This window comes from Meleagris gallopavo, chromosome 29 (assembly GCF_000146605.3).
Source record: "Meleagris gallopavo isolate NT-WF06-2002-E0010 breed Aviagen turkey brand Nicholas breeding stock chromosome 29, Turkey_5.1, whole genome shotgun sequence".
Lineage (NCBI taxonomy): Eukaryota > Metazoa > Chordata > Aves > Galliformes > Phasianidae > Meleagris > Meleagris gallopavo.
The window spans coordinates 1,588,395-1,593,722 of record NC_015039.2 but is presented as its reverse complement, the minus strand read 5'-3'; positions in this window follow the sequence as shown (position 1 = coordinate 1,593,722).

Sequence of the window (5,328 nt, the reverse complement as noted above, 5' to 3'; positions counted from 1 at the left end):
AAAAAAAAAAAAGAAAGCTTTGGAACAAATTTAATGGTCATCTATTCTGTCTGCCAGCTGGCCAAAAAAGTGTGTATCAGCTGGTCATAGTACATGTTCATGTCTCCAGCCCAGGAGACAAGTGGGTAGGAAAGCAGGCTATACCTCTTGTTCTTATATATATACATACATACATATATATACACATATATATGGTTCCTATTGGTAAGAGAAATAACTGATTTCAAAACTGTATGCAAGCTAGAATTCTCACTATTTTGTTGTTGTTGTTGTTGTTGTTTTTCTGCAGGTTCACTACAAACCCCCTGTTCCTCCTGACTCCATGCTCTATTTATTCCTAGAGCTAGAGCTCCTTGGCTGCCCTGGATTCTGCAGGTCTCCTCCCCACCTCAAACAAAGCTTGTTTGTGCCTGGAGGAGCTTCAAAGCTGATAACTGCTGAGGTTTTGTCTCTCCAATCTATCCACTCTTTGCTGAGGGAGATCTTCACTTTCATCCTAACCAGAAAGCACTTCCAAGAGGCAAGACTGGTGTGTACCACTCACAGATACCCCCTGTGCCTGTGCTTTCTGCTCCTGCAGCAGCTCAGTGTCACTAGTGGTATTGAAGTGGGCTACCCAGTGCTGCTGTTGCCTTTCTGCCTTGATCCTGCTTTGCTCTGACTCAAACTGAACTCTTCTTGAGTACAGGATTCATCTCATCTAGATGCAGATGTGCGAGTCTGAATGAGTCATTCTGGGCTCATTTTGGTGTTAATGAGGAAAGAGATGCTCCTGATGAGTAATTCATCTGCTCTGTCTATCTTCTATCCAATTCCCAAGAGAGGCATCTCTTGTCCTTCTGGACTGCCCTCCTCTCTCTGCTAACTACAAAGGTGGTCACTCAGACCTAGATGCTGCTTCTTGGCTCATTCAGAGCCCCCACCTGTACAATTAACCAAAAATGTCCCAAACATATTCATGACACTGAGTAAAAGGGGCTGTAAATGTACTAGTTGGATTCCCAGAGGTCCAGTTCAACAGTACACTCCACTCCACCTAAAAGTCAAAAGTTATCCTAAATAATTCCTTCTGACAGCTTAATAGTGGATATTTGACTTTAATGCTTCCTTGATGACATTTGCAGTGGCCCAGTTTGCTGTCTTTAGAAATAATAACTTGTCTTGATTTTCTCTTTGAGGTGAAAAGCAAAAAAAAAAAAAGATAAAAAGAAAAAAAGAGGAGTGAAATCTAAACCTGGTAACCTTGTTAGATATTTTAAGTCAATAAATTATCATCATGCATAGCATAGTATTTCAGCTTCCCACTCCAGTGGATGAGGGTTCTCTAATACTTGTTAGAATAGCAGAGATAAGCGACTGCAGTCTGAAGATGGAAGACTGCAAATAATGCAAAGATCTGTGGATTTTGTGATTTTATTTGGGCTAGGGGAGAAAATCCTTGGATTCCTGAACAGTCAGAGCTAAGAAAGGCCTTCATTTCAGTTAGACTGATCCCTTCTTTTGTGCCAAAGATGGTTCTAAAGAAGAAAAAATGCTGCAAGTGTGATGTCTGGGTTATGCCAAGCTGTGGACATTTCTGCCCTGTTTAAAAATTCAGGACAGAATGAGGATTTTCTGCATTTTTTCTCCTTGGGAAGCCAGGAATCCTTGTCAGAAACACTATGCAGTGCTCCTGGGTTCTGGATGGTGTTGCATGAAAAGTTGTGGTGAAAGCTGATTGATGTTGTGAGATGTAGACCTGGTTTTAAGAAGTGTTTTAAATCAGTGCTCCTCGAAGCAGAATGATACACCTCAAGAGGAAACCAAGGGTTTTAATGAGCCAGAGATGTTCATGGAACATCGCTGCTGTTTTTCGTTGTATTATTTTCTCCAGACAAATAAAAATCCTCAAAGCCACAAACTTCCTTTACAAGACATCAGAAGGTTCTGGCAAGGAACTAAAAAGCTTTTAATGAAAACTGAATTTGCTGCTTTCTGTTATTTTCATTCCTCTTTACAGTCTTCCGTGTAGGTTGGATTCTCCAGGGTCCCTTTCAGCTCAGCCGTGGCTGATGCTCCCATTTCCTAATGGAAGATTTCCACTGATCCATTTGGGTGTTACAGTGGGAGCTGTGAATGGGGCTAATTCTGTAACAGGAAATTTGGAAGTACTGTCTTAAATGAGGCCTATCCTTACAAATCTCAGTACCCCACAACCACAGCCATGGGCTCACGTTGTTTGTACTGAGGAGTCACTCCATTTCTCCTTTCTGATAAACAGGAATGTATTCAACATTTGTAATAGTTTATTCCTCTGTCAACAGATGAGAAAATAATAATTACACCCTGCTCTGCAGGACTGGGAATTATAATCAACACCAAAATCTGTACTAATTAGAAGTTTGTTTTAGATGCTTTTTTTGAATTTATTGCACAAGAAATTGCTGGTGTCAGCCAGTTTGGCTTGAAGCAGTGAATCTAACAGTGACACATCACTGTTACAATTGCCATTGCAGCAGCAGTTAAAACATCCACCATTTCTTTTCCAAAGCAGTAAAGAACAAAAGCCATAAAACAAGTTCCACCAGTCAGCCAGAGGCACCATTCTGCTGTAGGAAAAGTTCTTTTTCTCAACCCAGACACAAGAGTTGTGATTGTCTGCAACTTGTTCTCGTGAGGTTTAACACTCTTTCATAGAATCACCAATGCTGGAAAAGACCTCTAAGATCATCCAGTCCAGCCATCCACCTATCACCAATATTTTCCACTAAACCATGTCCAGTACAACATCTGGATGTTTCTCGAACACCTCCAGGGGTGGTGACTCCACCTCATTGAGACAGCTAACCCTACTTTGAGCTGGCCAACCCTACTTGAGCTGGCCAACCCTTCCTCATCATCGACTCACATAATCACCAAGGTTGGAAAAGACTTCCAGGATCATCCAAGTCCAACCATCCACCTATCACTGATACTTGCCATTAAACCATGTTCCTCAGTAGAACATCTACACGTTTCTTGAACACTTCCAGAGGTGGTGATTTTACCTGGGCCATCCAAGGGTGGCATTGGGAGTGCCTAGAGCTGGAGCATGCCTGGGATCCTGCATCTGCATTCATGTAAAGGCTCAGAGCCACAGAGCAGCACTATGGGGGGTTCCATGCTCTACAGCACAGACCAGAGAGGGAAGGAGAGGAATAACTGAGATTGCGGATTGCGTTCTCCTGATTGAGTAGCTGTTGTTCATATATGTGGCTAAGTGAAGTTTGGATAGGTTCCCTTTTGTGCCTTGGTGCTAAAAGGGGGAAAGAAAAGCTCAGGAGTCCTCTCAGGCTGTTCATGCTTCTCTGTGTCTATTGTAGAGTGCAAAGTCTATGAAGATCTGAAGGAGATTAGGGGCTTCCCTGGCTCTTGCCACTTCTGTTCATGAGAATTGCTCTTGCTCACATGGTGACTTGTGGCAAAGGTTATGGAGTGTTTCATCCATGCTGGCAGCCAGTGGGGAAAGGATTACCTCTGAGATACATGCATTGTGCCTTCTCTTGCTGTGATGTCTCCATATCCTGGCATTGCAACCTCCTGTAAATCTCAGTGCTGTGGGAGGTGTCCGTGCTCAAAGCCATCTGGACTGAAGTCTTGGTGTGCTTGGCTGTGCGCTCGCACTTCCCTAACGTAACGCAGCCGCTGAGCTGAAATAAAGGCATCAGAGATCAAAAGTCTGGAATCTCACAGTTGCTGCAGGTGGAAAAATACCTGAGATGATGCCACACAATTTATTTACAAGAAAAGGATTACACAAGGGTGCCTCAGCAGCCTTCTGTGAACTGGATGCAGTATTATGACTGAGGTCTTTTCTATCCTGGCACGTCACATATCCTCTCACTGACTTCCAGTCTTAAACGGCTGTTAATTTAAAAAGCTCCCTTGTTCACCTCTGATACAGACTCGAGAGCTTTTCAGGCTGAGATGAATTGGAATCCATGTAAGAGCTGTAAAATGCTTTGTACGGCAGTGTTTTAACTGGATGTTTCTTTCTAACTGCATGTTGCTCTGCAGCTGAGATGCAATGAACCCAGACCTCGCAGTGCTGCTCATGTGGCTGTGCTGGCTTCATTAAGTTTACACAATCAAATTGTCTTGATTTTTGATTTTTTTTAAAGCACCTGAGAAATCCAGGTGAATGCGAGACGGCAGAAAAAGGCCTTTAAAGAGCATTATGGATCCTATTTTAACTCGGGCAGTTTTAAGTAGTACACCATCATTAAAACATTGCCTGCGAAAATAAAATAATCCTACCAAACTTCAGTCCTTTGTGTATCAGCGCATTGCCATCTCCAGCCTTCCAAATTGCTGCACTCTTTTATATTTGAAGCCAGAAATACAGTGGTTGCAAAGTGCAACCAGGCTGGGCTCCATGGGACCCGTTCAGCTGAGAGGAGAATGCCTCTTGTTGCTGTATACTTCTTCAACTTCTTACACTGTCTTAAAGGTAAGAATAAGCACATTCAAATGTTGGCAATTACACATCAAAATGTCACACTGGAAGAAAAATCCTCATCACATAAAATTTCTCATTTTGAATTGATTGGAAAGTTCCAGCAGGAGGAATGAGAAATGTCGAACTTGATGTCACAAGCAAAGACTTTCTTGGTTACAAGCAGCAGAACAAGCCGTCATGCCTACAAAACAAATGTAACTGTTTCAGACCAGCCCTAACTCAGTCATTCCAAGAGTAATGAGTTTGCTCGAGAAAATATTATACTGAGACTTCATTAGTCAAAGAAATGCACCACGTATGTCAAAGAAAGCTTGAGGTAATATATCTGAGATAAATATACTCACATATGCCAATCAAATTCAAGACCAAAGTTGCTGAATTACCTTGCTTAGTAGCAAGGTAGATGCTTACTGCAGAAAATGAGGGGAAGGATGGATGTTTCTTCATGTCTCTAGGTGAAGGAGCAGCACAGAGTTTGTTGGGTAGATTTCTGTGTCCTGTGTTATGCTAGAGGTCAGGCTAGGTGGTGGCTATATTTCCTTCTGGCCTTAAAAAAAATGCACCTGTGGAAATAAATACATAACTTATGAGCCACTGAATCTGTGTGCTAAGAAATTATTTCTTATTTAGCAGTATAAGTGACATCACCTGCAAGAATGAATAAGCTGCATGTACCAGAGTCAGCACTTGAGCCTGAAAATGGGAAAAGCATGAGGAGAGAATCTCAACCTCCTTAATCACCTCACAAATCAAACACATGGGCAGTAACTCTTGTTGAGAGAAAACTCAGCTGGGAAATATGCTCCTTGCTCTCTGCAGGGAAAAGACAGCAGTTTGACACAAAGAGTGCG